The sequence below is a fragment of the Lates calcarifer genome, unplaced genomic scaffold (genome assembly GCF_001640805.2).
Source record: "Lates calcarifer isolate ASB-BC8 unplaced genomic scaffold, TLL_Latcal_v3 _unitig_1860_quiver_1420, whole genome shotgun sequence".
NCBI classification, from domain to species: Eukaryota; Metazoa; Chordata; class Actinopteri; family Centropomidae; genus Lates; species Lates calcarifer.
This window is the reverse complement of record NW_026115809.1, coordinates 4002-27036: the sequence shown is the minus strand read 5'-3', so window position 1 is coordinate 27036 and position 23035 is coordinate 4002. Positions and strand designations below refer to the sequence as shown.

The window sequence follows — 23035 nt, the reverse complement described above, 5'->3', positions numbered from 1 at the left end:
CAATTGAAGGATTGATGAAAAAATAAAAACATGTACCTGTGGTTTCATCATCGGTTAGTGACATCTTTTCCAGAAGCATCAGAGAACCAGTTCAGCTTTAATCTGCCTGCCCTCAAATGTCTAATGTTGCTGGGTGTAAATGTCAACAGTGGAAATAAATGAGCTGAAGGCAAAGTCATGTCCGACCTTTGAGTCATAATTGTGTGCAAATGCATTTTAGTGAAGCAGGGACTCAGAGCAACATCAGGAGAATTAGGTTACTTATTGAACAGAGTCATTTCTTTTTGGAAAGTCTCAGAGCTCAGTTAGGAGAAGGGATGTTCTGATTCTTAATACAGTCTTTTAATATCTGCCGACCAAATCTAATTTGCTTTTGTTTTCATATTAAAGCTGCACAGCGAACTCAGGCTACAAAAACTTGAAGCCTGTTTCATGAAAATTACAGAGTAGCTCTGCTTTAGGGAAACTGATCATGGGAAAGCCAGAAACCTTGTTGGTCTTTTAAAGGCCAATACAATTCTTTTGCTTTAGTTTCTGCCCCAAAACACTTAAAATTGTAGCTTCACTGGAGTCAGCTGAGCTCCTGAAGATGGTGTTTATCTTTGCATTTTAGCCAGCGGGCGGACTTAACAAAGCAACAAATTTTCCATGTAGACATGAAACTACTGTAGCACAAGCAACACAAGCTGCTACTTGTTGGCGTCTGTGCAAATCAGATGTGTTTACAGTGAGCTGCGTGGCCAGGAAAGTCGTTATTTATACTCAGTGTGTGTGTCTGTGTGTGTCACAGTCTGCAGTCAGCTCTTAAAAAAAGATGCTGTGATCATTAGACTTGTTTAAACGTGTTTGGAAAGTTTACACATAAACATTGCTGCCTGTGCACAGAGTCAGGGACAGATAATAAACAAACATTTTGCAAATCTGAAGTAGAAAAACAGTTATAATGATTAATGATAATGATTTTTGTTCACTGATCTGTGGAAATGATCTAAAATGCAGTAATGTGCCTGCCAGGCCACTAGATGGCAATGTAACTTGATGAGTAGCACAAGCACAGCTCAATCATCCACCATTGTTGTTGTGCTTCTATTCATACGTAGGCTAAAAATGTAATAGCCATACGAGAGGTGGGGCAGTGTCGTTCCAGTTTTTGCAAGAACTGCAATTTGCCAGTTTCCATGGCGACAGTCAGAGTGATTACACTCTGGAACCTGGTTTCAAAAGTTCTGATTTTCTGCCCCCAAATGAAACCTAAACTGCAACAAAGGTTTACTGTTTTATGCAAAAATTCTTGTTGTGTAAACGCGACCTTAATCTAAGCTAACAAATCTGAAACCTAACTTGATCGACACAAACCTTTGTTTCTGCAACGTGATTGGTAGTAACTTCTGTGCCTGGAAATCAATTATTTGTCAACCATTATTTATATTTCTTTTGAAAAGAATTGTATCATATCATTTCGCAGTAATTTTATAATTATCGTTATTGCTTTATGGTCTAGTTTCAATGTTCCCAGTTTGCCCAATTGTAAACAAATACAGGCTTAAAATATGGGACTCACTGAATCCATGGCAACAGTATACAAGATAATAACATTAGACATCCTGAAAGCTTAATGAAGCCTGAACAAAACATAATCTAGTTATATTTTAATGTCCTGTCAACATCTTGTATTGAGGCTTTAAGAACAAACCTCGATCTCCCCTTTTGACCTTTTCCTTTGCCGGAGCTGATCCAGTGGTATTGGAGAAGTGTCCCCTCTCATCTCAGCTGACAACACCGGCAGAGATGTGGCAGCTCTCCCAGCTTTTATTGTCTGGGGGTGTTTTCTCCGAGCTTTCAGATTAGTCTCAGGGCTGTAAGTGGCTGCTGAGTGGGGGGGGGATGATGTGAGTCAAACCCTAAGAGCCATGTCCTCACAAATTGCCTTTCTGTGTTTCCTCCAGATGACTAAGTGTGTTTTTGTGCATCCTTTAGTGTTATTATATTATATCACATGAAATGATTTACTTCAGGGCAGAGTGAGACTTTCTTCTCATCTTTGGCTTTCTAACCTTATTACTAGGCCTCTCTGTGAGGACATGTTTTCAGCTGTAAACATCACTTTACAACAAAATCCCAATCCTGAAAGCAGCTCAGCAACATCGTGGTCGCTGTGTGGGAACATGACTAGTCCAGCAGAGGATTTGAATTACTTACATTATAAATATGCTGGAAAAAAAACATCAGGATTTAAATTCAGTGACATTGGAGGCTTTAATTATTCATGAAATTTGAAATGATTTTAATTAAGTTTCTTGCATGCGGTTAAGGAAGCTGTGAAATAAATCCCCAAACACTTTAATAGGGTGGAAAAGAACAAGAAGTGAGGAATGAGATTGGAGGTTATGTAACTGTTCCCTGTCCTCATATTTTTTTTTTTTTTTAAACCAGGCACGAAAATGGCCCTGAAGTTTTTGAGGAAGAAGACCACCAAGCTGAAGAGCTTCCTTAGAGAGTACAGTGTCTCCCTTTACCTGTCGCCATGCCCATTCATCATCAACATGTACGGCATCGCCTTTGAAACCGATGAGTACTACATCTTCGCTCAGGAGTACGCCCTCGCTGGAGATCTTTTCGACATCATCCCTCCACAGGTGAAAGTCCAGGTTGTAGGTGGGAGTAGACAAGCCACTATCAGGACTAAGGTTACACTTAAGCACCCTGGGTGTATTGCTTGATATGCAGCATTGACCAACATGGCAGCTTGCAGTTTAACCCAATGGCCAATTGTCCACATCAAAGTACTTCCACTAAAGTGCTTGTTTTTGCTACTGACAGGCTCCGATTGTTATTCTAAGTGTGACAACATTATGGATAGGATTCCTACAGAGACAGACCCTTTTATTAAAGTGTAAGATCCTTTTTGTTTAACCAGAAACATCTCTTTATGCAATACCAGACTCAAAACAACAGTAATTTTAACAAGTAGAACACAGGAGCTGCTGGAATACCACTGCCTCGATCAGTTCGTTTTGCTTTTTCTGACTTTGTGGGGTAAGAAATAACAAACTAATTGATCTTACCAGATATAAGTGGTTGTACCTTATATCTGCTTAGAAATGTTAAACAGGGGAGGGGCAGATTGCCCAAAACATGAGGAAATAAGGCCCAGGTTCAAAAACCTTTAACTCAGTTGTGTCCTGTATGTTTGCCTTCATTGTTCTTCTCTCTCTGTGTTCAGGTGGGACTCCCTGAGACGGTAGCTAAGCGCTGTGTTCACCAGGTGGCTATCGCCCTGGACTACCTTCACTGTAAGAAGCTGGTCCACAGGGACATCAAACCTGAGAACATCCTCATCTTTGACAAAGAGTGCAGGAAGGTCAAGCTGTCGGACTTTGGCATGACGAGACGCGCTGGCTCTCCGGTGAAGCGTGTGAGTGGCACGATCCCGTACACAGCGCCCGAGCTGTGCGACACCTCACGGCATGAGGGTTTCTGTGTGGACTACAGCACGGACGTGTGGGCGTTTGGCGTGCTGCTCTTCTGCATGCTGACAGGAAACTTCCCCTGGAGAAGGCCATGCCGAACGACGCCTTCTACGAGGAGTTTGTCCGCTGGCAGCGCCGTAGGACGGGCACAGTGCCCTCGCAGTGGCGCCGCTTCACAGATGAAGCTCTGCGAATGTTTCGGAGGCTGCTCTCCATCGAGCAGGAACGCCGCTGCTCTGTTAAAGAAGTCTTCAGCTACTTCAACCAGTGCTGGATGTTGGACACGGAGAACGGGAACAGCAGCAGCAGCAGTTGTGGTGGCAGTGGAGGAGGTTTGGCGAGCAGCGCCCCTCCTCTGGACATCAGTTCATCCTCATCTGAAGAAGACGTGTTAGTGGACAGACTGAAGCAGCAGAGCCTGTCACCTGCCTGCATGGTGGCGAAAGGAAGCATCATGATGGACACCCACTACTCCTCCATGTCCACCAACAGCTCGCCGTCCTCCACCGGCAGCTACGAGCGGGTCAACAGAGAGAACGAGAGAGGACGCATCCTGGTGGCCACACCCATCGAGATCTGCGTGTAGAGGCTGCTGATGCTGCTTTACAAAGCACCTGCTCACACCTGAGCTGAAGAGGAAGATTTCTTCCGAGTATGAGAAACAGAAGTGGAGGTGTGCGGCGAGAGGTGCTGCTTTTCGTCGGGTGGATCCGCAGTCATAACGTTGTAGCTTCACTGTGGATATAATCATTTCTGATGAAGATAAACTCTGAGGAAATGACCAGTGAGACAATCACACACTGTAGCCTCCTGTATGTGGTTTATACTTCAGTACAAGACATGAACTCACTGGACAAAAGTGTAAAAAAAAAAAAAAAAAACTGAAGGGAGAGCAACAAAAACAAACAAAAAACAACATAATCCACAAGCAGTATGTTGAAATGTTTGGAATAATCCAATCATTGCAAAATAATCTGTAGAAAAAGAGAGGGATGTGATCGGCTTTTCATAAATGGACTGATGGTACTATTGTGTTTATTGTCGTGTACCATTTCATGTCTAGTAGATAGGTTTCTGTGAAGTGTTTTCTTACTTTTATTTGGAGTTAAATTATTTATTTATGTCAGATGCATATATTTATGATTTGTTCAAAGCCTGTTCTTTTTTATTTAAAAAGTTAAATGAATGAAAATTACAAAACAACTGTAGAAGGCAGCCATTTTGGCAATATTTTTCTTTAAATATTCATCATCATGTTGTTGTGGTCTCCCATGAAAGTAGATGTATGTTAACTATTTTTCTCACAGAACAATGTCCTTTTCATGTTAGCCTGTGATGCCTAAACCCACTGTACAGTAGCAATCAACAGTACAAGCAGCTGAAAACACCTCATGGTTAGCAGTTAGGTGTTAATTGGGTACCTTTATTACTTTTCTAACAAGTGCTACCATTAAATTCTCATCACTGTTTGTGAGGTGGTGAATGAATGAAAAAGTAAAAGGAGAAAAGCGTAGAAACATACAATCAATAATCCTAATTTTTCTATTTGCATGATTAATAAAGAAAAAGGAAATTGTACCTTTCATTGAGCAGTTAACTTAATTATCCAACAAATTATATATTTGGAATTAATTCTGAAAAGCAGCAAGATCCTCGAAATATTCTTAATGCTAAATATTACAAGCACGAGTAGAATAAACTATATGTAACATTTTACTGCCCTCTCAATCTTTTGTTCTGGTTTTTTGCTCTATAACTCATTAGGAAGCTAATGTGAGAAGGGATTGACAAATGTAGAAAACACACAAAAAAGTGTGTTGGATTTGGGGATTAAAATGTTTCAGAAATCTCTCTCCTTTGTTTGTGTTTTTCAGAAGTATTGCATGAATATTACTGTGGTGAAAATTTGTTGAAATAAACAGAGAAAAAAAAATCTTTTTGTTGTTGTTGTTATTAATATTTTTTTAAATACCATTGTGTTCAAAATTGCAGCTTCAAATTTTAAGACAAATTAAACAAATCAAACCTTGCTTATCTTTATTAATATGTCTGTTTTTTTTTCTGGGCAAAATAACCCCTTCCAGGATTTATCCTGATGAACCACCTGAAAAACATTATCAGAGCAGAGTTGGTGAGGAAGTTTACTTGCTGAGATAACAATAATACAAATCTTGATTTAGTAGCACTGTCCTTTATTGTTTTAGCAATTGGAAATTTTATAATCTCTGTAACAGTCTAAAGTCGAACACGTCTTTAAAATAGTGGAATTCCCCTTCCATTGCTTTGAACAACATCCGCTGTTTACATTAATTTCGACCAATCAAAAGCGAAATAGGCGGAGCAGAATCAACCGACCAATCAGCGTTTGTCTGTCGATGTTGGTTAACGTTGCCTGGCGTATGTCGTCATCACTGCCCATGAATTCCGGAAGGGAGAGCGGAGCGGCGGAGAAACAAAGTCGGAAAAACGAGTGAAAATACGGAGTAAAACCAACGTTTTAGACATCTCTTCGTCGCATCGGTTTGTGGGCACTCCGAGAGACTTCATTACTGAAGAAGTCTGGATGGTAAAACAAGCTTTGGAGCCCGTTTTTGTGGAACACAAGTGAGACTGGATGACGCAGGTAAGACTAACAAGCTAACAAGTTACCGGCGAGCATTAGCCTCCTGTGCATCGTGTTTCATTCCTCTTTTGGTCTTATTTCCTCCATCAGACATCTTTTATTGTGTGGCTAAGAGTGTGTTTGTATTTCTGCGACTAATTGCGTCTCTGACATGAGTTTTCGGCACCAGATTTGGACATGACAACTCAGTAGGCGTCTCTCTGTAGTTTTGTGTTCCATCCTGATTATGTTAAGTCCATTTGTGGTGGTAAAGCATCTGGTTCTGATCTCTTTGTGGTCACTTTGCATCGTTTGTGTCTCTACCTGGTTGGTTTACATTTGTTTATAGTCAGCTTTACTATATTTCTGCCTTTATGTGCCTTTCTGGTTTTGTGTCCGTGTGTGCAATCACAAAATATTTGATCAGCCATTTTGTGTGTCTTTGTAATGTTGTGTTGCAGCCTGGTCATTTTGAGTCTATATATGGTGATTTATGGACTGATCATTGTGTATCTGTTTGTGATCACTGATTTTACATTGCTTTTCTCTTTTAGGTCAGTCAAGTTTTATTTGTAATTGTCAGGCTTTAGTATTTAGTCAATGTTTTGTTTGTGGACAGATTGACTGTAGCTCTGCTCACCTTTTCACCAAATAATTTCAAATACTTCAGAACTAACAAATGATACATCTTCTGTCTTGTCTTGTTATTGTTAAACATCAGTCAAAATGGGATTGAAAAATATCTTAACTTCAGTTTGATTGCACATGATCAGAAATTTGTAATTATTATTTATGTGCTAGACACACTAGAGTACACTGTACAAAACAATATCAATTCCACAAATAAAATGTTGAAATGAATTGTTCATAGGTGTGTTAATTGTAACTGTTGGTCAGAGGATGATTTTAAAAATATCTTTACAGTTTATAAAGACTAGTTCTACGCTTAATAAAAGTCTTCACATAAGCTGCTGTTAAGACTTTTGTAAGTTTGCTTGTTATTCATTAAACGAAAACACAAAATGAAAACATTTTGAATATGTGTAAGAAGAAGGTTAAAATAATGTTTCTGTGTGACCGTCTGTGGTGGAAGAGATACTCAGACTTTTTACTGTTACAGTACAATAAACAACACAAGTTAAAAGCCTGCATCCAAAAATTGACTTAAATGATAGTGTTTATTGTGCAGTTCACAGTTACATACATGACTGCTTCAGTTATTAGTTGATAGACACACAATTAATAATCATTTTACTTTTCCCCAAATAATTGTTGATGTTAGTTCTTCAGGAGATGATGACAGTGAACTGTTCATTTTCTGAAACAGCCTCTTAATATTTGTTAAATGTTATGGTTCAGCTGTAATGTTTAATATTTCTCTGTGTTTTTGTGGTTAAACTGTTGATCAGTCAAAATGGGATTGAAAAATATCGTACCTTCAGTTTGATAGGACGTGATCAAACATTCTTAATTATGTGTGTATGCGAGACACACTAGACTACACCGTACTGTTTTCATGGTTAAACTGTTGATGAGGAATAGGTAGTAGTGTATTGATCATTTTCCTTTGTATGTTTCTCTTTGATTTCCTCCAGGTGTCACCACTTCGTCCGCCACATCGTCCACGATCACAGAGACATGGTCCATGATCGGGGAGACATTGTTGAGGATGAGGGAGACATCGTCCACGATCGGAGACATTGTCCATGACTCGTGGTGACTCGGTCCCCGATAAGTCGGCATTGCCGGCGTTCAGAGACATTGTCGATGATCGCAGAGACTTTGTCCATAATCTCAGAGGCATTGTCCACGATCACAGAGACATAGTCCACGATCACAGAGATGTCCACAATCACAGAGACATGGTCCATGATCGGAGAGACATTGTTGAGGATGAGGGAGACATCGTCCATGATCGGAGACATTGTCCATGACTCGTGGTGACTCGGTCCCCGATAAGTCGGCATTGCCGGCGTTCAGAGACATTGTCGATGATCGCAGAGACTTTGTCCATAATCTCAGAGACATTGTCCACGATCACAGAGACGTAGTCCACGATCACAGAGACATCATCCACGATCTCAGAGAGACAACGTCCAAACCTTGGTATTTAATAAATTTAGTAATAAGAACTGATTAATCCTGTCTATTAAATCTGAAAAAGTACTAACTGTAATTGCTCAGAGCTCAAGGTGACGTTTTCAGATGTCTTGTTTTGCTTAATCAGCAGTATTTACTATTTATCATATGACAAAGAAAGCTATTATATTCTCACCTCTTAAGGCTTTGTCTTGAAGCAAATATTTGGCATTCTTGGTGTTAAAAAAAAATATTACAATAGTTGTCAATGTCATATCTGTGGACAAAGTGACTGTAGCTCTCCTCACCTTCTCACCAAACAATATCAAACACCTCAGAGCCAACAAACACTAAATGATTTGATCTTTGATTTCCTCCAGGTGTCACCACTTCGTCCGCCACATCGTCCACGATCGTAGAGACATGGTCCATGATCGGAGAGACATTGTTGAGGATGAGGGAGATATCGTCCACAATCAGAGACATTGTCTGTGATCGCAGAGACCTTGTCAAAGATGAGAGAGACGTTGTCCATGATCAGAGACATTGTCACTGCTTCGCAGAGCTCTGCGCAAGAATCGGTAGTGACACTGTGGTTCCTCGATTCGACGGCATGACCGCGATCAGCTGACATTGTTAATGGTCACAGAGAAACAGTCTATCATCTTAGAGACATTGTCCACGATCACAGACACATTGTCAATGATTGCAGAGACTTTGTCCATAATCTCAGAGACACTGTCCGCGATCACAGAGACCTAGTCCACGATCGCAGCGAGTCTTTGTACAACGAAGAAGTTCTGTGAGACCAGGACAGAGGCCCCCAGGTAATTCACAAATAGCTTTACATCAACTGTCCAACACACAGCACCGACATCAAACTGTTCATGTTCAGTATTGAATACATCAGAAAAGTATAATGCTAAAAGTAACTGATCATTTTCCTTTGTATGTTTCTTTTTGATTTCCTCCAGGTGTCACCACTTCGTCCACCACATCGTCCACGATCACAGAGACATGGTCCATGATCGGGGAGACATTGTTGAGGATGAGGGAGACATCGTCCACGATCGCAGACATTGTCCATGACTCGTGGTGACTCGGTCCCCGATAAGTCGGCATTGCCGGCGTTCAGAGACATTGTCGATGATCGCAGAGACTTTGTCCATAATCTCAGAGGCATTGTCCACGATCACAGAGACGTAGTCCACGATCACAGAGATGTCCACGATCACAGAGACATGGTCCATGATCGGAGAGACATTGTTGAGGATGAGGGAGACATCGTCCTCGATCGGAGACATTGTCCATGACTCGTGGTGACTCGGTCCCCGATAAGTCGGCATTGCCGGCGTTCAGAGACATTGTCGATGATCGCAGAGACTTTGTCCATAATCTCAGAGACATTGTCCACGATCACAGAGACGTAGTCCACGATCACAGAGACATCATCCACGATCTCAGAGAGACAACGTCCAAACCTTGGTATTTAATAAATTTAGTAATAAGAACTGATTAATCCTGTCTATTAAATCTGAAAAAGTACTAACTGTAATTGCTCAGAGCTCAAGGTGACGTTTTCAGATGTCTTGTTTTGCTTAATCAGCAGTATTTACTATTTATCATATGACAAAGAAAGCTATTATATTCTCACCTCTTAAGGCTTTGTCTTGAAGCAAATATTTGGCATTCTTGGTGTTAAAAAAAAATATTACAATAGTTGTCAATGTCATATCTGTGGACAAAGTGACTGTAGCTCTCCTCACCTTCTCACCAAACAATATCAAACACCTCAGAGCCAACAAACACTAAATGATTTGATCTTTGATTTCCTCCAGGTGTCACCACTTCGTCCGCCACATCGTCCACGATCGTAGAGACATGGTCCATGATCGGAGAGACATTGTTGAGGATGAGGGAGATATCGTCCACAATCAGAGACATTGTCTGTGATCGCAGAGACCTTGTCAAAGATGAGAGAGACGTTGTCCATGATCAGAGACATTGTCACTGCTTCGCAGAGCTCTGCGCAAGAATCGGTAGTGACACTGTGGTTCCTCGATTCGACGGCATGACCGCGATCAGCTGATATTGTTAATGGTCACAGAGAAACAGTCTATCATCTTAGAGACATTGTCCACGATCACAGACACATTGTCAATGATTGCAGAGACTTTGTCCATAATCTCAGAGACACTGTCCGCGATCACAGAGACCTAGTCCACGATCGCAGCGAGTCTTTGTACAACGAAGAAGTTCTGTGAGACCAGGACAGAGGCCCCCAGGTAATTCACAAATAGCTTTACATCAACTGTCCAACACACAGCACTGACATCAAACTGTTCATGTTCAGTATTGAATACATCAGAAAAGTATAATGCTAAAAGTAACTGATCATTTTCCTTTGTATGTTTCTTTTTGATTTCCTCCAGGTGTCACCACTTCGTCCACCACATCGTCCACGATCACAGAGACATGGTCCATGATCGGGGAGACATTGTTGAGGATGAGGGAGACATCGTCCACGATCGCAGACATTGTCCATGACTCGTGGTGACTCGGTCCCCGATAAGTCGGCATTGCCGGCGTTCAGAGACATTGTCGATGATCGCAGAGACTTTGTCCATAATCTCAGAGGCATTGTCCACGATCACAGAGACGTAGTCCACGATCACAGAGATGTCCACGATCACAGAGACATGGTCCATGATCGGAGAGACATTGTTGAGGATGAGGGAGACATCCTCCTCGATCGGAGACATTGTCCATGACTCGTGGTGACTCGGTCCCCGATAAGTCGGCATTGCCGGCGTTCAGAGACATTGTCGATGATCGCAGAGACTTTGTCCATAATCTCAGAGACATTGTCCACGATCACAGAGACGTAGTCCACGATCACAGAGACATCATCCACGATCTCAGAGAGACAACGTCCAAACCTTGGTATTTAATAAATTTAGTAATAAGAACTGATTAATCCTGTCTATTAAATCTGAAAAAGTACTAACTGTAATTGCTCAGAGCTCAAGGTGACGTTTTCAGATGTCTTGTTTTGCTTAATCAGCAGTATTTACTATTTATCATATGACAAAGAAAGCTATTATATTCTCACCTCTTAAGGCTTTGTCTTGAAGCAAATATTTGGCATTCTTGGTGTTAAAAAAAAATATTACAATAGTTGTCAATGTCATATCTGTGGACAAAGTGACTGTAGCTGTCCTCACCTTCTCACCAAACAATATCAAACACCTCAGAGCCAACAAACACTAAATGATTTGATCTTTGATTTCCTCCAGGTGTCACCACTTCGTCCGCCACATCGTCCACGATCGTAGAGACATGGTCCATGATCGGAGAGACATTGTTGAGGATGAGGGAGATATCGTCCACAATCAGAGACATTGTCTGTGATCGCAGAGACCTTGTCAAAGATGAGAGAGACGTTGTCCATGATCAGAGACATTGTCACTGCTTCGCAGAGCTCTGCGCAAGAATCGGTAGTGACACTGTGGTTCCTCGATTCGACGGCATGACCGCGATCAGCTGACATTGTTAATGGTCACAGAGAAACAGTCTATCATCTTAGAGACATTGTCCACGATCACAGACACATTGTCAATGATTGCAGAGACTTTGTCCATAATCTCAGAGACACTGTCCGCGATCACAGAGACCTAGTCCACGATCGCAGCGAGTCTTTGTACAACGAAGAAGTTCTGTGAGACCAGGACAGAGGCCCCCAGGTAATTCACAAATAGCTTTACATCAACTGTCCAACACACAGCACTGACATCAAACTGTTCATGTTCAGTATTGAATACATCAGAAAAGTATAATGCTAAAAGTAACTGATCATTTTCCTTTGTATGTTTATTTTTGATTTCCTCCAGGTGTCACCACTTCGTCCACCACATCGTCCACGATCACAGAGACATGGTCCATGATCGGGGAGACATTGTTGAGGATGAGGGAGACATCGTCCACGATCGCAGACATTGTCCATGACTCGTGGTGACTCGGTCCCCGATAAGTCGGCATTGCCGGCGTTCAGAGACATTGTCGATGATCGCAGAGACTTTGTCCATAATCTCAGAGGCATTGTCCACGATCACAGAGACGTAGTCCACGATCACAGAGATGTCCACGATCACAGAGACATGGTCCATGATCGGAGAGACATTGTTGAGGATGAGGGAGACATCGTCCTCGATCGGAGACATTGTCCATGACTCGTGGTGACTCGGTCCCCGATAAGTCGGCATTGCCGGCGTTCAGAGACATTGTCGATGATCGCAGAGACTTTGTCCATAATCTCAGAGACATTGTCCACGATCACAGAGACGTAGTCCACGATCACAGAGACATCATCCACGATCTCAGAGAGACAACGTCCAAACCTTGGTATTTAATAAATTTTGTAATAAGAACTGATTAATCCTGTCTATTAAATCTGAAAAAGTACTAACTGTAATTGCTCAGAGCTCAAGGTGACGTTTTCAGATGTCTTGTTTTGCTTAATCAGCAGTATTTACTATTTATCATATGACAAAGAAAGCTATTATATTCTCACCTCTTAAGGCTTTGTCTTGAAGCAAATATTTGGCATTCTTGGTGTTAAAAAAAAATATTACAATAGTTGTCAATGTCATATCTGTGGACAAAGTGACTGTAGCTCTCCTCACCTTCTCACCAAACAATATCAAACACCTCAGGACTAACAAACACTAAATGTTCTGTCTTGGACTGTATTTGTTCAGGATCAGTCAAAATGGGATTGAAAAATATCGTACCTTCAGTTTGATAGGACGTGATCAAACATTCTTAATTATGTGTGTGTGCGAGACACACTAGACTACACCGTACTGTTTTCATGGTTAAACTGTTGATGAGGAATAGGTAGTAGTGTATTGATCATTTTCCTTTGTATGTTTCTCTTTGATTTCCTCCAGGTGTCACCACTTCGTCCGCCACATCGTCCACGATCGTAGAGACATGGTCCATGATCGGAGAGACATTGTTGAGGATGAGGGAGATATCGTCCACAATCAGAGACATTGTCTGTGATCGCAGAGACCTTGTCAAAGATGAGAGAGACGTTGTCCATGATCAGAGACATTGTCACTGCTTCGCAGAGCTCTGCGCAAGAATCGGTAGTGACACTGTGGTTCCTCGATTCGACGGCATGACCGCGATCAGCTGACATTGTTAATGGTCACAGAGAAACAGTCTATCATCTTAGAGACATTGTCCACGATCACAGACACATTGTCAATGATTGCAGAGACTTTGTCCATAATCTCAGAGACACTGTCCGCGATCACAGAGACCTAGTCCACGATCGCAGCGAGTCTTTGTACAACGAAGAAGTTCTGTGAGACCAGGACAGAGGCCCCCAGGTAATTCACAAATAGCTTTACATCAACTGTCCAACACACAGCACTGACATCAAACTGTTCATGTTCAGTATTGAATACATCAGAAAAGTATAATGCTAAAAGTAACTGATCATTTTCCTTTGTATGTTTATTTTTGATTTCCTCCAGGTGTCACCACTTCGTCCACCACATCGTCCACGATCACAGAGACATGGTCCATGATCGGGGAGACATTGTTGAGGATGAGGGAGACATCGTCCACGATCGCAGACATTGTCCATGACTCGTGGTGACTCGGTCCCCGATAAGTCGGCATTGCCGGCGTTCAGAGACATTGTCGATGATCGCAGAGACTTTGTCCATAATCTCAGAGGCATTGTCCACGATCACAGAGACGTAGTCCACGATCACAGAGATGTCCACGATCACAGAGACATGGTCCATGATCGGAGAGACATTGTTGAGGATGAGGGAGACATCGTCCTCGATCGGAGACATTGTCCATGACTCGTGGTGACTCGGTCCCCGATAAGTCGGCATTGCCGGCGTTCAGAGACATTGTCGATGATCGCAGAGACTTTGTCCATAATCTCAGAGACATTGTCCACGATCACAGAGACGTAGTCCACGATCACAGAGACATCATCCACGATCTCAGAGAGACAACGTCCAAACCTTGGTATTTAATAAATTTAGTAATAAGAACTGATTAATCCTGTCTATTAAATCTGAAAAAGTACTAACTGTAATTGCTCAGAGCTCAAGGTGACGTTTTCAGATGTCTTGTTTTGCTTAATCAGCAGTATTTACTATTTATCATATGACAAAGAAAGCTATTATATTCTCACCTCTTAAGGCTTTGTCTTGAAGCAAATATTTGGCATTCTTGGTGTTAAAAAAAAATATTACAATAGTTGTCAATGTCATATCTGTGGACAAAGTGACTGTAGCTCTCCTCACCTTCTCACCAAACAATATCAAACACCTCAGGACTAACAAACACTAAATGTTCTGTCTTGGACTGTATTTGTTCAGGATCAGTCAAAATGGGATTGAAAAATATCGTACCTTCAGTTTGATAGGACGTGATCAAACATTCTTAATTATGTGTGTGTGCGAGACACACTAGACTACACCGTACTGTTTTCATGGTTAAACTGTTGATGAGGAATAGGTAGTAGTGTATTGATCATTTTCCTTTGTATGTTTCTCTTTGATTTCCTCCAGGTGTCACCACTTCGTCCGCCACATCGTCCACGATCGTAGAGACATGGTCCATGATCGGAGAGACATTGTTGAGGATGAGGGAGATATCGTCCACAATCAGAGACATTGTCTGTGATCGCAGAGACCTTGTCAAAGATGAGAGAGACGTTGTCCATGATCAGAGACATTGTCACTGCTTCGCAGAGCTCTGCGCAAGAATCGGTAGTGACACTGTGGTTCCTCGATTCGACGGCATGACCGCGATCAGCTGACATTGTTAATGGTCACAGAGAAACAGTCTATCATCTTAGAGACATTGTCCACGATCACAGACACATTGTCAATGATTGCAGAGACTTTGTCCATAATCTCAGAGACACTGTCCGCGATCACAGAGACCTAGTCCACGATCGCAGCGAGTCTTTGTACAACGAAGAAGTTCTGTGAGACCAGGACAGAGGCCCCCAGGTAATTCACAAATAGCTTTACATCAACTGTCCAACACACAGCACTGACATCAAACTGTTCATGTTCAGTATTGAATACATCAGAAAAGTATAATGCTAAAAGTAACTGATCATTTTCCTTTGTATGTTTATTTTTGATTTCCTCCAGGTGTCACCACTTCGTCCACCACATCGTCCACGATCACAGAGACATGGTCCATGATCGGGGAGACATTGTTGAGGATGAGGGAGACATCGTCCACGATCGCAGACATTGTCCATGACTCGTGGTGACTCGGTCCCCGATAAGTCGGCATTGCCGGCGTTCAGAGACATTGTCGATGATCGCAGAGACTTTGTCCATAATCTCAGAGGCATTGTCCACGATCACAGAGACGTAGTCCACGATCACAGAGATGTCCACGATCACAGAGACATGGTCCATGATCGGAGAGACATTGTTGAGGATGAGGGAGACATCGTCCTCGATCGGAGACATTGTCCATGACTCGTGGTGACTCGGTCCCCGATAAGTCGGCATTGCCGGCGTTCAGAGACATTGTCGATGATCGCAGAGACTTTGTCCATAATCTCAGAGACATTGTCCACGATCACAGAGACGTAGTCCACGATCACAGAGACATCATCCACGATCTCAGAGAGACAACGTCCAAACCTTGGTATTTAATAAATTTTGTAATAAGAACTGATTAATCCTGTCTATTAAATCTGAAAAAGTACTAACTGTAATTGCTCAGAGCTCAAGGTGACGTTTTCAGATGTCTTGTTTTGCTTAATCAGCAGTATTTACTATTTATCATATGACAAAGAAAGCTATTATATTCTCACCTCTTAAGGCTTTGTCTTGAAGCAAATATTTGGCATTCTTGGTGTTAAAAAAAAATATTACAATAGTTGTCAATGTCATATCTGTGGACAAAGTGACTGTAGCTCTCCTCACCTTCTCACCAAACAATATCAAACACCTCAGGACTAACAAACACTAAATGTTCTGTCTTGGACTGTATTTGTTCAGGATCAGTCAAAATGGGATTGAAAAATATCGTACCTTCAGTTTGATAGGACGTGATCAAACATTCTTAATTATGTGTGTGTGCGAGACACACTAGACTACACCGTACTGTTTTCATGGTTAAACTGTTGATGAGGAATAGGTAGTAGTGTATTGATCATTTTCCTTTGTATGTTTCTCTTTGATTTCCTCCAGGTGTCACCACTTCGTCCGCCACATCGTCCACGATCGTAGAGACATGGTCCATGATCGGAGAGACATTGTTGAGGATGAGGGAGATATCGTCCACAATCAGAGACATTGTCTGTGATCGCAGAGACCTTGTCAAAGATGAGAGAGACGTTGTCCATGATCAGAGACATTGTCACTGCTTCGCAGAGCTCTGCGCAAGAATCGGTAGTGACACTGTGGTTCCTCGATTCGACGGCATGACCGCGATCAGCTGATATTGTTAATGGTCACAGAGAAACAGTCTATCATCTTAGAGACATCGTCCACGATCACAGACACATTGTCAATGATTGCAGAGACTTTGTCCATAATCTCAGAGACACTGTCCGCGATCACAGAGACCTAGTCCACGATCGCAGAGAGCCTTTGTACAACGAAGAAGTTCTGTGAGACCAGGACAGAGGCCCCCAGGTAATTCACAAATAGCTTTACATCAACTGTCCAACACACAGCACTGACATCAAACTGTTCATGTTCAGTATTGAATACATCAGAAAAGTATAATGCTAAAAGTAACTGATCATTTTCCTTTGTATGTTTCTTTTTGATTTCCTCCAGGTGTCACCACTTCGTCCACCACATCGTCCACGATCACAGAGACATGGTCCATGATCGGGGAGACATTGTTGAGGATGAGGGAGACATCGTCCACGATCGCAGACATTGTCCATGACTCGTGGTGACTCGGTCCCCGATAAGTCGGCATTGCCGGCGTTCAGAGACATTGTCGATGATCGCAGAGACTTTGTCCATAATCTCAGAGGCACTGTCCACGATCACAGAGACGTAGTCCACGATCACAGAGATGTCCACAATCACAGAGACATGGTCCATGATCGGAGAGACATTGTTGAGGATGAGGGAGACATCGTCCTCGATCGGAGACATTGTCCATGACTCGTGGTGACTCGGTCCCCGATAAGTCGGCATTGCCGGCGTTCAGAGACATTGTCGATGATCGCAGAGACTTTGTCCATAATCTCAGAGACATTGTCCACGATCACAGAGACGTAATCCACGATCACAGAGACATCATCCACGATCTCAGAGAGACAACGTCCAAACCTTGGTATTTAATAAATTTTGTAATAAGAACTGATTAATCCTGTCTATTAAATCTGAAAAAGTACTAACTGTAATTGCTCAGAGCTCAAGGTGACGTTTTCAGATGTCTTGTTTTGCTTAATCAGCAGTATTTACTATTTATCATATGACAAAGAAAGCTATTATATTCTCACCTCTTAAGGCTTTGTCTTGAAGCAAATATTTGGCATTCTTGGTGTTAAAAAAAAATATTACAATAGTTGTCAATGTCATATCTGTGGACAAAGTGACTGTAGCTGTCCTCACCTTCTCACCAAACAATATCAAACACCTCAGAGCCAACAAACACTAAATGATTTGATCTTTGATTTCCTCCAGGTGTCACCACTTCGTCCGCCACATCGTCCACGATCGTAGAGACATGGTCCATGATCGGAGAGACATTGTTGAGGATGAGGGAGATATCGTCCACAATCAGAGACATTGTCTGTGATCGCAGAGACCTTGTCAAAGATGAGAGAGACGTTGTCCATGATCAGAGACATTGTCACTGCTTCGCAGAGCTCTGCGCAAGAATCGGTAGTGACACTGTGGTTCCTCGATTCGACGGCATGACCGCGATCAGCTGACATTGTTAATGGTCACAGAGAAACAGTCTATCATCTTAGAGACATCGTCCACAATCACAGACACATTGTCAATGATTGCAGAGACTTTGTCCATAATCTCAGAGACACTGTCCGCGATCACAGAGACCTAGTCCACAATCACAGAGACGTAGTCCACGATCGCAGAGAGTCTTTGTACAACGAAAAAGTTCTGTGAGACCAGGACAGAGGCCCCCAGGTAATTCACAAATAGCTTTACATCAACTGTCCAACACACAGCACTGACATCAAACTGTTCATGTTCAGTATTGAATACATCAGAAAAGTATAATGCTAAAAGTAACTGATCATTTTCCTTTGTATGTTTCTTTTTGATTTCCTCCAGGTGTCACCACTTCATCCACCACATCGTCCACGATCACAGAGACATGGTCCATGATCAGAGAGACATTGTTGAGGATGAGGGAGACATCGTCCACGATCGGAGACATTGTCCATGACTCGTGGTGACTCGGTCCCCGATAAGTCGGCATTGCCGGCGTTCAGAGACATTGTCGATGATCGCAGAGACTTTGTCCATAATCTCAGAGGCATTGTCCACGATCACAGAGACGTAGTCCACGATCACAGAGATGTCCACGATCACAGAGACATGGTCCATGATCGGAGAGACATTGTTGAGGATGAGGGAGACATCGTCCTTGATCGGAGACATTGTCCATGACTCGTGGTGACTCGGTCCCCGATAAGTCGGCATTGCTGGCGTTCAGAAACATTGTCGATGATCGCAGAGACTTTGTCCATAATCTCAGAGACATTGTCCACGATCACAGAGACATTGTCCACGATCACAGAGACATCATCCACGATCGCAGAGAGACAACGTCCAAACCTTGGTATTTAATAAATTTTGTAATAAGAACTGATTAATCGTGTCTGTTAAATCTGAAAAAGTACTAACTGTAATTGCTCAGAGCTCAAGGTGACGTTTTCAGATGTCTTGTTTTGCTTAATCAGCAGTATTTACTATTTATCATATGACAAAGAAAGCTATTATATTCTCACCTCTTAAGGCTTTGTCTTGAAGCAAATATTTGGCATTCTTGGTGTTAAAAAAAAATATTACAATAGTTGTCAATGTCATATCTGTGGACAAAGTGACTGTAGCTCTCCTCACCTTCTCACCAAACAATATCAATCACCTCAGAGCCAACAAACACTAAATGATTTGATCTTTGATTTCCTCCAGGTGTCACCACTTCGTCCACCACATCGTCCACGATCGGAGACATTGTCCATGACTCGTGGTGACTCGGTCCCCGATAAGTTGGCATTGCCGGCGTTCAGAGACATTGTCGATGATCGCAGAGACTTTGTCCATAATCTCAGAGGCATTGTCCACGATCACAGAGACGTAGTCCACGATCACAGAGTCTTCATACAATGACGAAGTTCTTTGAGACCAGGACAGAGGACTCTTGGCAATTCACAAATAGCTTTACATCAACTGTCCAAAACACAGCACTGACTTTACACTTTTCATGTTCAGTATTCAGTATATCAGAAAATAATAATAATAATAGAAATAATCTGCTATATAAAGTAGTGCATAAGTAATTTGTATTAGTAGAAATGATTTAAATGTAATTCGCAATACCAGAAGTAAGGTGTAGAAGTTAATTTGTTACTAAATCTAACTTGCAGCAATTAAAGTTATCTGTAAGTTTAGAAGTAATATTTAATAAGAAAAGTAATACATAATAGTAAAACTAATCTAATATTTGAGAACAGTAGAAGTAATCTGTAATATAAAATGTGTGCAATGCAAAAGTAAAAGCAGTCCAAAGTAGATGTTAAAATGTCACATTAAGGTAAGGAATCAAGACATCAAATAGACGTCAAACACTATCAAAACATGTCACGTATGACAATGTATCAAAAATATTAAAAAATTGTCATAGTATATTGAGGCATCAAAAATAGCCAAAAAATTTCATACTGTAGCATGCCATTAAAATATATAAAGAATTTCATATTATAGTATGGTGTTGAAAATGATCAAAAAATGTCAAATCAAAATCAAAACATGAAAAAAATTGTCATGGTATAGTAAGGTGTCAAAAAATGTCATAGTAAAGTAAGGCATCAGAAACAGTCAAAAGATGTCATAGTATAGTAAAGCATGAAAAATGGTCAAAAAATGTCATAGTGTAGTAAGGAGTCAAAAACCACCAAAAATGTCATAGTAAAGTAAGGCATGAAAAATGGTCAAAAAATGTCATAGTATAGTAAGGAGTCAAAAACCATCAAAAAATGTCATAGTATAGTAAGGCATGAAAAACCATCAAAAAATTTCATAGTATAGTAAGGCATGAAAAATGGTCAAAAAATTTCATAGTATAGTAAGGCATGAAAAATGGTCAGAAAATGTCATAGTATAGTAAGGAGTCAAAAACGGTCAAAAAATGTCATAGTATATAAGGCGTCAAAAATGTCAGTATATAAGGCGTCAAAAAATGTCATAGTAAGGCGTCAAAAATGGTCAAAAAATGTCATAGTATAGTAAGGTGTCAAAAATGGTTAAAAATTTTCATATTATAGCTAGTTATCAAAAATGGTCAAAAAATATCATAGTATAGTAAGGCATCAAAAATGGTTAAAAAATGTCATAGTATAATAAGGTGTCAAAAATGGTCAAAAAATGTCATAGTATAGTAAGTGTCAAAAAATTCATAAAAAGTAAAGTCAAAAAATGTAAAAAAAAAAAAAAAAAAAAAAAAAAAAAAAAATTCATAGTATAGTAAGGCGTCAAAAATGGTCAAAAAATGTCATAGTATAGTAAGGTGTCAAAAAATGGTCAAAAAATGTCATAGTATAGTAAGGGTCAAAAATGGTCAAAAAATGTCATAGTAAAAAAAATGTCAAAAATGTCATAGTATATAGGTGTCAAAAACGGTCAAAAAATGTCATAGTATAGTAAGGTGTCAAAAATGGTTAAACATTTTCATATTATAGCTAGACATCAAAAATGGTCAAAAAATGTCATAGTATGGTAAGGTGTCAAAAATGGTCAAAAAATGTCATAGTATAGTAAGGTGTCAAAAATGGTTAAAAATGTTCATATTATAGCTAGACATCAAAAATGGTCAAAAAATGTCATAGTATAGTAAGGTGTCAAAAATGGTCAAAAAATGTCATAGTATAGTAAGGTGTCAAAAATGGTCAAAAAATGTCATAGTATAGTAAGGTGTCAAAAATGCATAGTAAGTTCAAAAATAAAATTTCATATTATAGCTAGACATCAAAAATGGTCAAAAAATGTCATAGTATAATAAGGTGTGAAAAATGGTCAAAATTTTTCATATTATACCTAGACATTAAAAATGGTCAAAAAAACGTCATAGTATAGTAAGGTGTCAAAAACCGTCGAAAAATGTCATAGTATAGTAAGGAGTCAAAAAAACACCAAAAAATGTTATAGTGTAGTAAAGAGTAAAAAACCACCAAAAAGTGTCATAGTATACTAAGGTGAAAATGGTAAAAAGTCATAGTATAGGTCAAAAACCACCAAAACAGTGTCAAAGTATAGTAAGAAGTCAAAAAACACCAAAAAATGTCGTAGTATAGTAAGGCATGAAAAATGGTGAAAAAATGTCATAGTATAGTAAGGAGTCAAAAACGGTCAAAAAATGTCATAGTATAATAAGGTGTCAAAAATGGTCAAAAAATGTCATAGTATAGTAAGGTGTGAAAAAATGGGTCAAAATTTTTTCATATTATACCTAGACATTAAAAATGGTCAAAAAACGTCATAGTATAGTAAGGTGTCAAAAAACCGTCGGAAAAATGTCATAGTATAGTAAGGTGTCAAAAAAGTAAAAAAAAAATGCCACAGTATAGTAAGGCGTAAAAAAACACCAAAGAATATCCTAATATGATATGGTGTCAAAAAATGTCATTGTATGCTGTGTGATCAAATAGAAAATATCATACTGTCTCTCAAATGGAAGAGGTTATTTGTAATATTATAAGCAACAAGAACAGGAAAATTTATCTGTATTGATAGAGACAGTAGAGGGATAATTAAAATTTCCTTTTCCCTGTTTAATTTAATTTGTAATAAAGTTTCAGGACTTGCAGCTGTGGACAGTTTCTGTGATTAACATGTTCTATCTCTACAGGAGAAGAAGACCACATCACCTGAATAGAACAACAAAAATAGTTAAATGTTCTTAAAGATGTTTAGAAATGTCCAAGACTTTAATAAGCATATCCTCATATGTGTTCATCACTACGATAAATGTTGTATGAGAGAGTAAAACGAATTGTCTCCAAGTGGTCAAACATCTGTCATTATCTTTGCAGTGATTCATTAGATTTTGTCTAGAATTGGAATCAATAAAGTTTTGTACCTTTTGCATTGCGTTTCTCTTTTTTCTATGATAATGAACACCAACTATTTAGTTTAGCAGTTAAAATGTGTAGTTGGGGCTAAACACTCATCTTTGGGTAAAAGCCATAACCTTAACCCTAACCTCTGACTGCAAGTGGCTACAGGTCGTAACCCTAACCTCTGACTGCAAGTGGCTACAGGTTGTAACCCTAACCCTAACCCTAACCTCTGACTGCAGGTGTCTACAGGCCCTAACCCTAACCCTAACCCTGAAAGTGTCTACAGGTCGTAACCCTAACCCTAACCCTAACCCTAACCCTAACCTCTGACTGCAAGTGGCTACAGGTCATAACCCTAACCCTAACCCTAACCACTACCTGCAAGTGTCTACAGGTTGTAACCCTAACCCTAACCTCTGACTGCAAGTGGCTACAGGTTGTAAAGCTAACCCTAACCCTAACCTCTGACTGCAGGTGTCTACAGGCCCTAACCCTAACCCTAACCCTGAAAGTGTCTACAGGTCGTAACCCTAACCCTAACCCTAACCT

At 40.5% G+C, this 23035-nt stretch overlaps 1 long non-coding RNA gene and 1 pseudogene across 2 annotated transcripts; both read left to right on the top strand.

The window, feature by feature from the left end:
* Positions 1–2433: 2433 nt before the first annotated feature.
* LOC108891043 (serine/threonine-protein kinase SBK1-like) lies at positions 2434–4132 on the top strand (annotated as a pseudogene).
* Positions 4133–7270: 3138 nt separating this feature from the next.
* LOC127139614 (uncharacterized) lies at positions 7271–10888 on the top strand. Of its 2 annotated transcripts, none has more exons than XR_007809866.1 (3): positions 7271–8178; positions 8532–8978; positions 10584–10888. It is a non-coding gene; the product is annotated as an uncharacterized LOC127139614 (long non-coding RNA). The 2 variants fall into 2 exon arrangements; XR_007809867.1 differs by lacking the exon at positions 8532–8978 and adding an exon at positions 9990–10436 and having other exon boundaries at positions 7272–8178.
* Positions 10889–23035: the final 12147 nt, after the last annotated feature.